This window comes from Condylostylus longicornis, unplaced genomic scaffold, assembly GCF_029603195.1.
Source record: "Condylostylus longicornis isolate FDR11 unplaced genomic scaffold, ASM2960319v2 ptg000010l, whole genome shotgun sequence".
Classification (NCBI taxonomy): domain Eukaryota; kingdom Metazoa; phylum Arthropoda; class Insecta; order Diptera; family Dolichopodidae; genus Condylostylus; species Condylostylus longicornis.
The window spans coordinates 12,210,206-12,223,153 of NW_026577979.1; the positions used below are offsets into that span (position 1 = coordinate 12,210,206).

General features: G+C 24.3%; 1 protein-coding gene across 1 annotated transcript in view; it reads right to left on the reverse strand.

Annotated features, from left to right (window-relative positions):
• LOC129618907 (uncharacterized) overlaps positions 1 to 12,948 on the reverse strand; it is a 31,061-nt gene that overhangs the window by 16,728 nt on the left and 1,385 nt on the right. The gene's annotated exons all lie outside the window — the stretch shown is intronic.

Here is a 12,948-nt window from a genome sequence, read left to right on the forward strand (position 1 = left end):
CATTTTAGAAAACCTATAGTAACAATGAAAACTTAATTCTTAAATAAATATGTATTATGAATACAATTAATACAAAATTAGATTTGGTATGCAGAAATTTTCAACAGTACATTCTGTATATAACGAATACTTAACATGTTCTGTTCGTTATACAAATATTTCTTAGCGTAGATGTTTATGACAACTATAAAATAAGCATGCTTCGGGGCAAATAGTTGCCTAAAAAATGTATAATAAATTATTAAGGAACAGTAAACCGAAGATTAACCTCACTTACTTAAAGTATAAAAGAGTGGTGGTATATAAAACCAGTTATGTATATATGAAAAGACTATGTATGTAAAAATTAAGTTCTGGTATAATTCGAAACTTGTCAAAATTTTTTTAATATTCAAGCCGAATGAGCAGCTCAAAAATATCTTTAATAATATAACACTTTTATTTTTTTTAAGTTTTTGAATTATCAATTTATTTTTCGTCATAATAAATAATTTTTTTTTTCTATTTTTTTAATATTTATTATTTATACCATGACTACCGTTTAAATTTTTGCATGTCTGTCAAAAAAATTTTATTTCTTTTGTCTACTCTTATCTGAAAGTTGCACAATTTATCTTTTAGTTGAAGAAACATCTATATTTTATAACATTCTCTTTACGTGTTTATATACTATAAATTATATATATATCAAAAGAGTTGCCAGATTTTTTAAACTAAATAAAATAACAGACACAAATTTTGTCAATTTTCATATAGTGTGAAGTTTTTAACTATTCTTGTCAATAAATATGTAAATAATAGAATACTTTTGAACTGTTAACGAATTATATACTTTACAGTACGCTATTTTTCATACATATATCAGAAAAAGCTATTAATTTCAGTACTGTATAAACCGCTGCACCAATTCAAAGCTATTTTTGTCTCATGTCAAATTTTCGTATGTCGCTATTCTAAATAATTTGAAGTTATCACTATATTCGATTTTTAATTACTTTAAATAAACTCGTATACGGTAATGTAATAAAAACAAATACGGGAAGTAAAATATTTGTTTGTTGAATTGACAAAACCCAATTCAATGTAATTTTTGCCAATATTTAAAAAATGTGAATAAACACTAAAAATATACATATGTGACTAAAAATATACATATGTATTTAGACATCTTAAATTTTTCAGACATGCCTTTTAACCACAAAGAGCTTAAGACTGATAACTAGAGGCTTCTTCGAAAATTCATCACTACCCTGACTTAACAAAATTTTTTAACTTTCAGCGAATATTCAAATAAAGTGTGAAAAAAGCTTTTAATTTTCGAATATAAATTTTCGAATAAAATAGTCAGGGATCTAACTGGGATCCAGATAAATTTTGTTAAAAAATTTTTTAAAAAATAAATTTTTCAATTAACTATTCAAAAATTTCGTCAATATTTTGCAGAATTTTAAATATTTTCTTCAATTTTATATAAGAATACCAGCATCCTTATTGTATTAATTAATTTTAAAGTAACGGTGAGTATACAACAAGTACGAAGATCCATTTGAAATTTTCGTAAAAAAATTATAGAAAAAACTACTAAGTATATGTATGGATATTTGTGTATCAAAAAAAAGCAAACACATTAACACTCAGGCACACACATACAATTATATAAATAAATTTAATTGTTTTATTTTCTTTGTCAGCTTATATTTTGATTCCTTTTTATGAACATATACACACACACATGAATCAAGAAACGAAAAAAATTATATCTGAATAATGTAGAGCTCCTACAATAACTTTTCTTCTAACAGTTATATGTTATGGCTTTATAGGACATTAAAAGAAAAAAAAAACAATGTTTTCAAGCCGCAGGACGGAGAAAAATCAACCTCTTTACTTTACAGATAAACTGCTAGTAAATAAGTATATGTGTGCTGTAAAAACTTGTAATAAAAAAGAAAGGTTTATGACCAAAAATTTCAAAATATATTTATTTACGTTTTTTCATTCTTTGTTTTTTTTCTGTATTTTTGCCTTACAGATAGATGGATTACTGTATATATACACACATACGTATATATTTTTTTTGTAATAAAGGTAAAAAAGAAAAATAATTCAAAAATAAAATTAAAAACGAAACAAAAAATAGCGAAAAGAAATTTTCTCAATTGAGATTGAAAAAATTCTCATTGCCCCTTCCCCCCTCCCCTCACTCAATCTCTTTCGAAACCTAAAGTTCTGATTTGTGCACATATGTGAGAATGTTTTTTTTTTCTTAAAATCTTATGTAATAGGAAAAAAGTATATAATTTAACTTTTTTGTTTAATACTGAACAATATGCATGTGTAATGGAGCCCCTGCGGTGAAATTTTACATAAGTTGTAAATTTTCATAAAGAATAAACAAAAAAAAGACTTTTATAGTGTAAAAATTGAAAATCAGTGAAAGAATTTCAAATGGAATCGAACAATTTTTTTTTGTAGTTTTTGTTTTTACAACAGCTACATTAAACTAAAAACTAAAGTTTACCAAAATGTGCAATATGTTGAATGAATTTGAAATTACATTCATGTACTCGTACTTAATATAACTGAACATAAAACCTATATAGTTTTCTATAGTACAAGTACATAAGTTTTATGGACGTGCTCCCGATATCAAACATGTATTTACTCTTATACATACTACATACATACATATATATATGAGTAAATTTGCTCTAAAATAAGAAAATTATTAAGAAAAGCTACTGGTCATTAAAAAAACTTTATGTAAAATTTGAAAAATTCGGAAGATTTTTAAAGAAATGATCTTTTCAATAATTATAAATAAAAAGTGAAACAAATTGCAATGGAATTTAAATATTAAACGTTAAAGTGTACTTGAGCTTACTGTTAAGTTCAATATCATTAACAGTATACGCAAGAGTTTAAGAATAAAAATTATTGTTTCCAAAATTGATTTAGAAAAAATGATTTTCTTTCACTTTTTTCTCCTCATCTTTCTGTCTGTTAACAAAATTATTTACCATTCGAGATAGAGAGTTAAAATTTTGTACACCAATATAACACAATTTACAATAATTACATACTTATTGGCATTATTTTTCTATTAGAACAAAATTTTAATATAACCTCTCCACCCCTATAATTTATAACACTTTAATTCCTAAAGAAGTAATTTTTTGAGAAAATATTTTCCCTCTTTAGTTTTTTTGCATCTCTATTTATTTTCTTCAACAATTTAAGTTTTACCGTAATCGGATAAAAGTGCGGCTTAAAAAAATTAATAAGCAAACTAATAATTCATTCTTCTGGTTAAAGCTTACTTACTCGTACTTATTATATAAGGTTTTTTGAAACTAAACTGTGTAAATTTTGCAATTACTCACAAATATATGCAAAATTATGTGGTATTAAGTGTATATACTCGAACTAAAATTTGAGGATGGAGCAATTTATTGAAAGTGAGTAGAATTTTTGCGTGTAAGTATGTTAATAATATGTAATGTATATATGTATCAAATTTTAACTATTTGCGTGAACCATAAAGGAAAGTAAAGATAATTTTAAAAAATTCTTGCTTATTAATTATTTTTTTAATAAAATATCCGTTTTTATCCGAAAGTAACTTTTCCAAAAAAAAACCGGCTCTTTATCAGTATATGACAATAGCAACTTGTTCAGGTCCACAAATTCGAATCATTCCATATAATTCATCATTTAAAATCAAACTAGTAGTAGTAGTTTTATATGAGCTTCGAGTTGTTAATCTATCAGCTCCATTTACCATCCAATTCCAATGGAAAACTCACACTCTATTGTGAGTTTCACACGGAAAATTTTTACGTAATCGATGCATATATAATAATGTATTTATTACATTATATATCTGTTATAAATTAAGTCATTTTTCATTACCATTATTCTTGGTTTATGGATTAAGAAAAAAAAAATTATTTTTAATATAAAAATAATCTTTCAGAATAAATTTTATGCTTATACAAAAAAAAAACAAAAGAAAATTTATTTTTACAAAAACGTAAATGACAATTTCTCAACCATCAAAAATCAAATTTCAATGTTGTCCAAAGAGTAGAAAATGCAAAATATTAAATGTAATTCATTTCATTTATTTTATTATAGACCAATACCACCAGAAACAATAACTTCCAAATGTTTTTTTTTTTTTTGTTTTTTTTCATTTTCTTTTTGTTTTCACATCAATCCACCTTCTCACTTCAACTATATTCAAAAATGCTGAATATGAATTTACTTTGTATATATGTATATATTTATATTGTGTATGTTTATATGTAAGCTTCTACCTTTAAAGTATACCAGAATGTATTATAGTTATTTATGTTAATATTATATGCAAATGCACATATTATGGATAAATGAAAGACAATGTAAATTCATAAATTGAGATTGCCATCTTATCTCACTTTATTAATTATTGTCAACACAATTCGCAATGTGCACATTTCAATTCTTATCTTATACCCAAGAATAATTTCATTCTCTATTTTGTATTAATATTATAGAAAGGCAGCTAACATAACCATGTTTCCTTAACATGATTACTTAACAATATTGAAAAACTTGGCTTTCTCATTACTTTTACTAAATGCCTATACTCAAAAATTTTTATTCATAACTAAATGTTTATTTTTAATTGGCATAACAAGCTTTAAAAAATTATTTTTAAATGTCCCAATTAAAAAAATTAAATAATCTTTTATTTAGTTCCTCTTTTAGTTCCAGTATTCAAATATTTTATTTTTTAAAAAAAATGTAGCTGATTATTTATCTATATATATATGGATATGAAAAATTGTAAATTCGGCTAATAGTAAGAGACCACTATTCCAATATTCTTGCAAAAATAGGTGACTTGTGAAAATTGACCTGTAGTAAAGGACCAGTTCCCAAAAGCATCTCATATATCCCAAAAGTTGAATAATCCATGGCATAACCAAAATAAACTCAGGTATAAATTTTTATGAAATACTTTTCAGCCGAAATTGAAATACACAAGTGCACACAAACACACTGAACTATAGCATTTATTTACACTTCCCTATCATGGAAGAGTGCATTCAGGGAGAAAAATCGACATCCGAAATTTCTGAATCTCTAGCAATACAAAAGTTAAAATTATATCCACCACATGGACATTAATTATAACACTAATTTTAAATTGATGGCAATCCTAATTCACACATATTCTACTAAATATAATGCACTATGCATTCTTACATTCTATATAATATATGTGCCTACATACCTACAGATGTATATGAATATATTGTGTAAAAAACGAAAATGCTTCAATTTTTCGAGATTTGATTAAAACATCAAAAACGACTTCTTTTCTTGTTAATTTCCTTGTCTTCTCTTTTTTTTGTTTATTTTATTTTGATTTTTAATATGTTCGATTCGAATACGTAAATTTTAGTCGCTTTGCATATTTCAACGTAAATGAATGATTTGATTTAACGTTTTGTCGTTTTATTTTTTTTTTTCTATAAAAAAAACAAAAAAACAAAAAGGAAAAACTGAAAATCTCAATTTTAGTTGTTTTCCATTTTTTCTGTTTTTTTTTTTTAACATTTCTTTTCTGTATTTTTTTTTTTCCCCAGATTTTTCAGAAGAAGTATGTAATACTTTTCTCTATGCAAATTTTATGCAACATCAAAAACTTTTTTTACCTTTCTTAATAAACACAATAATCTTTTTAATAAGTAAGTGTTGTTGCGCTAGTAAAAATGTAAAATTTAAAACAGAAATTAAACTCAGAATTTGTTTTTGAATATAACAGAGGTAGTCATTTAAACAAATGGAGAGACTATAGTAAATCCGTAAGTTTTCCGAATTATTTGCCTGAAAATTATTATAAATGTAGTCCAAATATGCTAAGTAATAATTATTTTTGGAGAAATTTAAATTTATAGAGAATATGCATTACAAATTCCCGATTAAATAAATTGTGTGAACTTCAAAATTGTTTATCTAACATAATAAGCTAAATATTGCAATATAAAACCAGGAATACTCAATTTTCGATTTTAGCCTATTTTCATGTACTTGTGGCTGTTACTATATATTAAATACTGCGAGACAGATATCTCAGTCCATTTTTGATGAATGCCTTAACGAAATAGTCCCGCCTTAACGAAATAATATGACATAACAAATGACGGAAGCTTCTTTATTATTTTACACCTGATTAATGACGCCTTATGGACTACTTCTAAGGAACTTAAATTAATAATGGAAGAAACACAAACTCAACAAAATGCCCTCAAAAAAAAGGAACTCATACTTGCTACCATACAAATATTTTTCTTACATCTTGGCTTTTACTTATTAAAAAAGATTACGATTATCTGAAATAGAAGAAAATCTTGTAACTAAAAGTCCATGGATTACTTGTCATTTCCATTTTTTATTTTGATTCTATTTAGTTTTTTTTGTTCAGAATTTCGATCTACAATGTTATTTGCAATCTCTTTACAAATATACAAAAATGTAACTGATATGAAAGTATATATGTACACATAAAAGCACATCAAGTTTACATACCTATCTTCTTTTCTTTTCTATACTTTGACTAATTTTTTTTTTTATTTTTATTTTACTATTTTAACATATGAGTAATCTAAAGATTTTTCTAATAGTTTTATTTTTTTTTTGCAAAATTTATTTTTATTCTTATGCTATACGCCACGAATTTTTCAACAAAACATTACTTTTCTCTTTTTTTTTTTGTTTTATTTTTGTTCTTAAATTTCATTTTTAAAGTAATACAATTACATTTTAGAATAGTAAATCTAACAAAAACAACCTGCTTTTAAAAAAATTCTTAATAAAAATTATATAATGACAGTGGAATACCATCAACTCAGAGGTTAAAATTGGAAAGCACAATAATAGCGAAAGATCTCAATTCAAAATAGTATTTGAAACTGTTATACAAAAAAAGCAGAATTTTAGGCGTTAAAATATTTTTGAGTTTTACCAGGCCGCTTATAATATTTTTTTTTGAAATATTTTTTCTTAAAATATTCAAGCAGAAAAAACAATGCGAAATGAAAAAAACAGACTTAGCTACAACTTACTTAAAATAAAAATAAGATAATTAACAAATTTATGCGATTAAGTATGCTGTACGTAACTTTTTTGAAACTCTGAATTACAAATTAGTTATGCCATATTGTTGCTTACGTTTTTTGTTTAAATTTTTTATAACAGAGAAAATAGCGATTTCATAGCGATCTAATAAAATGTTATGAAAGCAAAATCAATTTTAGGATATTATTTAGAAAATTTACCCATTCTACATTACAAGTGTTTCTCTTTCTCGGTTTTTGGATTATATAAGTGACGTGCGATCACTATTGTACATAGAATATGCCATATCCCCCTTGAAAATTTCTCCTTTGCTATGAAAAATTAAAAATCTTTTTTAATTTAAAGAAAGGAATCTGGAAAAAAATTTACGAATAATTTCTTAATACCTCTTCAGATCAGTTAGTAGAGCATCCTGGGCTCGAATTCAGTCCCGGAAAAAACTTTTTTTAATTTTACTACCTTGACTCATTGCTTTGGCTACGTCATTCACCTGTTCTGCAATTGATGATTTGTACTATAAAATCTACCGCACGTCACTGAATATAATATTTAATTTACATATGGTCGTACATATTAAGTGAAATGTTCTTATGTACGTTTATATTATTATAAAACTTATACCTTAAATAATGCGAATGTTTAAAATAAAAAATAAAATTAAAAAAAAAAGCAAAAAATTGAACAAAATTTATATGAATGGAAATTTGATGTGCCCATCCAGGAAAATTCATCATTCAGAAACAGAATCCATCACCAATAAATAATGTTGAGAAGCATATATACAAATCTTTGTGTGTAGGGAGTCTAAATGGTCATTCTATTTTAATTCTTATTTGTTTTTATTTTTACCATTTTTTTTATAGGTTTTCCATACCAATTTGAGCTCACTATTCTTTAACTTTTGTTTTTGATTTTGTTATATTTTTTTTTGTACCTTCAATAGACATTAAACTTAACATATTGTACTATGTATGCATATGTTATATAGATATGTAGGATGCGCAGCCCTACCTTTTTATATATGTGCAGTTATTCACATATACAAAATAAAAAATAGAAGAAATTTTGATGGATTTTTTTGTATAATTTTTAGCTTTACTTTTTTTATTCGTATATAGTTAGTTTACACTAATAGTAAAACTCTTATATGCATACCAGTAGTATTTGTAATAATTTGATTTTATAGTAGTAGTACAGTTGTATAACAACTAAACGTATTATAAACGGTATTTGAAAGCGTTGTTTTTAAAAAAAATTTGTTTTGGAATGGTGTTCTTCCTTTACTTTATTTGTTAAGACAAAAACCAATCATGAATTTTTGGAAAATTCTTAAAAAAAAAACTGATATATTCAGGTATAAGAAAATTTGTATTTTTATGATGGAAAAAATAATTTCGTATAATAGTATACTCGTTTTTTTTTTCAATTAAAACAAAGTGGGGCTTAAATGGAATGAAAAATTTAAAACAAAATTTTTAAATATTCGAGTTGTAATAATTGCAATATTATTACTTTATAGCTATAAACGCATGAGAACGAACCCAGGCCACCAATTTATACACAGCATTATTTTGTATACTCGGACAATTATAAATTGTTTTTAAAAAATAATTAAAAATCATAGAAATTCCATTACATAAATGATTATTAAATAGTTTTGAACAATATTAATTTCTTTGAAAGATTTGAATTTTTAAATTTGGGCAACAGATTGGTCGTCGAGTTGCTTCATTAACTTTCTTCTCATTTATTTTTTAAATCTATTGTAAATTAAAAATATAAATTTAAAATATAAACATGTTATTTTTAAAATAGATTCGATTGGTCTTCAAAGTAAACCATATTAATTTTGTAAAATCTTATTGTTCCAATTGAATTTTGCACTAGACGTATTATCCCAATTTTAATATAACAATACAAAAATTCCAAGATTTGCTCAGAACTAAATTAATAAGCTGGTTTCATTTTCAAGGAATATAACACTTGAAACTAGTCTGAAGTTATTGGGAATATAACTTTTATACTGTATGGAAATCTTGTTAATTAAAAATAAAAAATTGATTAAAATTGATTACGTATATAATTTTTATTAACGGAAAATATTTACGTAGCTACTCCTTCCAATTATTTTTTTATATATAGAGATGAATATATAAAGTGTTATATGCATACATACTTAGAGTTTTATTATACTTTTAAATAAAAAGTAAAATACTTACTGCAAGTTGTATAACACTTACTAAAATTCCTTTCATTTAACAAAACTTACTTCGGCAAATGCGTAGATCAAACATAATTAATTTTTTTTAATAAATATTAAACAAAAATTAGTATAAAAGAAAATCTCAAGCTTAAGATTTTTCTATCATCAAAAAATAATAAGATTGCTCTTATATACAATAAATATACAAATTCCTGTTTAAATAATTCAAGTTTATTTAAATAAATTCCTTTTGAGAATTAAAAAAACCCATAGGGCACATATGTATATATGAAAAAGAAAATAATGCTGTTATACCAGTTTGTAATGCCAATAACATTTTAATATTTTCATTTTATTATTATATCTGTATACCTATAAAATTTTATCTACATATATATATGAAATATTATCTATAAAAGAATATAGAATTAATTATTTAATCTTAAATTCAGTAAAACAAATAACCATTTATCTTAGAACATAATGCGTTCTATTTGAATAATGATAAAGTATTATTGTATATATACATAAATATACCAAAAAGATCTATTTAATGTTTAATGTCAAAACAAAAAAAAAAAATATTCAAATAGGTACTCGTACATGGAAAAAAAACTTCTTTCCTTTCTCCTAAAATGGATTAAGACAACTGAAATCCAAAAAAAAAAAAAATGCAATTTAAAGCAATTTTTATATATGATTTCTTAGAATAAAAGAAGAAAAAGACATCTGGAATTTTCCTAACTAGGAATTTATGTTAAATATTTTATCAATTGATAAAATATATTCAAATCGTTTTATGAATATAACCAACTTAATCTGGACATAGACAAACATAAATTGCACTTTTATTTCATACTCCAGCTAAAAAGATAAAAAAAAAATTAAAACATGCAAAAAAAAAGAAATTTTGTTATATGAAAATCAATACCATCTAAGTCTGGGGTATCAAAAGAAAAAAAAAGACAAAAAGACTGGAAATGTAAAGATGCGCAAATTAAAATAAGTTCACGCAACGCATAATTAGATTTTGTATACAATATTTATTTCCATAAAATCTGTGGCCCCTGAATTACACTTTGACTTTTTAATTGAATTACGACTATTTATGTTCGAACAAATCACTTAAAACAATAAAAAGAGCCTACTAATATCTGAACTAATTGTAAATTTTTCAAATAAGTGTTATACATTTCTTGATTATCTTTGACAAGCATTAATTGCGAAGTTTGCTTAATTTCGCAAAATTTTTGCAATAGAAGCTAATTAAGTTTAAAGTGATTAAAGTCAAAACAATCAGTGGAAGAGTGTTTTTAAAAATTCAGTTCTAGAATAATTTTAATTTGTAGTACAGTCAAAAATTGTACTCTGCACATTCTGAAAATAAAGGCTTTTTGGAATTTACTCACGATACGTAAATTACGTTCGAAAATTCATTCCATAATAAAGAAATGTCAGAAATGTAGCAGGCATCTGGTTCAAATTTTTTCGCTAAATTAAATAATTTTAAAAATTCAAAATTTTAATTTTTATAAAAATTGGCACGTTTATATAGCAGCTTGAATACTTAGCATGAAATCATCTCGAAACTCAAGCTGCATTTTTCCTATGTCAGTTTAAAAACTCGAATATAGCATTTAACTATTACATTCCAAGTCAATATTAACATATTTCAAGTCAAGTAAAAAAATTGTTTTGATTGACTTGTATGAACTTGCATGGACATAAAATAGGCTTCGGATATGCTGTATGTAAACGGGGTAAATGTTATTTATGTCGTTTTCGAAAAACTGATTATTTAGATTTTATGCAGAATTTTTTGACTGCAAAAATTAGCTGAAATTTTTGCATTCTACTGCCGCTTAGACATTTAAGGTCTAATGTTTAACTTTCAGCACTGCGTGCATAAATGAAACCTTCCCGTCTTGTTATTTGCAGTATGTACTTATTACGATATTATTTCAGTACGATATTGAAGCTGTATGTTAATATTATAATTTAAAATTATATTATGGAACACTCTGAGTATAATTTTTATAATATCAATAAAATTAAATAAAAATATCATAAACGTTATATAAAAATACTGTATTGGTTTCATAAATTTATAAAAAACTTCAAATATTATACACACAATAACTTGCTAAAATAAAGATATAAATAAGCACGCGCAATTCGCGCATTACGTTTTTTATATCTTTCAAGATAAGTTTTCATTTCTTTTTTTTTTTTTATTATTATTGTCTTACTTAAGTTTATTTATTTTTATTCTTTTTGAAATGATAATTTGCATAATGTGCCAAACTAAACTAAAAAAGATATAAAGTTAAAAAATACGGAGAGAAAGATTTCTGATATACAAGTAAAAATATGCACATATCTCCGAGCAAACTACTCTTTTTAATATTATTGTAGTTGATGTAGATATGAGTATGTATATTATATGGATGCGCACAGTCTATACACATTTTTCAAAGCAGAAATGCATTACAAAATATCAACAAAATATCAGAAAAGAATAAAGGTTATTTTGCATGTAAAATGACCCTGAATTCAAAATTAGGATATCTGCGAATAACATTTTCAATAAATTAACATAAATAAAACGCACTAGCTACTCACTTTATATTATATTGTTGTTGTTGCTGTTTAAGTCTCATTTCTTTTCACATATTATTATTATGTCCCAATATTATTTAAGATACATCATAATATATTATATTCAAATGTACTTATACAATAAGGTTTAATGTCGTTGAAAACTAAGAAATTGCTTGCTGGATAACTATTCCTAAAAAATTAGAATTATATATTATATTTTACATACATGCATATCATTGTCAATAAAATTGAAACTTCGACTAAGCAATCTGTATAAAATAAGTCGTTACTTTCGAATTTTTTTCAATTTTCACTATAATATAATATGTATGTTGCGAAGAACATTCTTCTTGAGCACGCTTCTAAAAATTATAGATAACACTGACAAAATCAATTGACAGAAATTAACACACATTAATTCCGCTAGATTGTATCAAAATTTTCTTCTTCAATATTTAAACTAATAGAATACTTTTTACTTTTTATACATACGAGTATGTACATATATGTATAACGGTATTTTCATATAAAACTGCATTAATTTAGAAACTACTTCCAGTTATATAGTGTAGTTTTGTGTTATTATATTCGTTTAATTATTACAAATTTAAGTATGATTACATTCATATAAGAGAAAGATACTTAAACACGCAATAACTTACTTGCCAACTATGAATTCATATTATGTACATTTTTCATTTCTTTTTTTTTTCTTTTTTCAATTCTACCTTGTGTAAAGAGCAAGTGTTTGTTACATACAATTGTATTTTATTAAATTTAAGATCATTGGTTATGTTAAACAAATTTATTTCACCTTAACTGATACAACTTAATCAGGAGTTAAGATAATTCAAGTAACAAAAAGAATAACCACTAAACTTGTATATTATTAACGCCATATATGTATACACATACCGGAATCTATATTTTTTAACACGAGTTATAAGATATTATTTTCATGGATGATAAAAATATGGATGATTTTTAATTTTGGAACGTTATAGACTGAAATATTT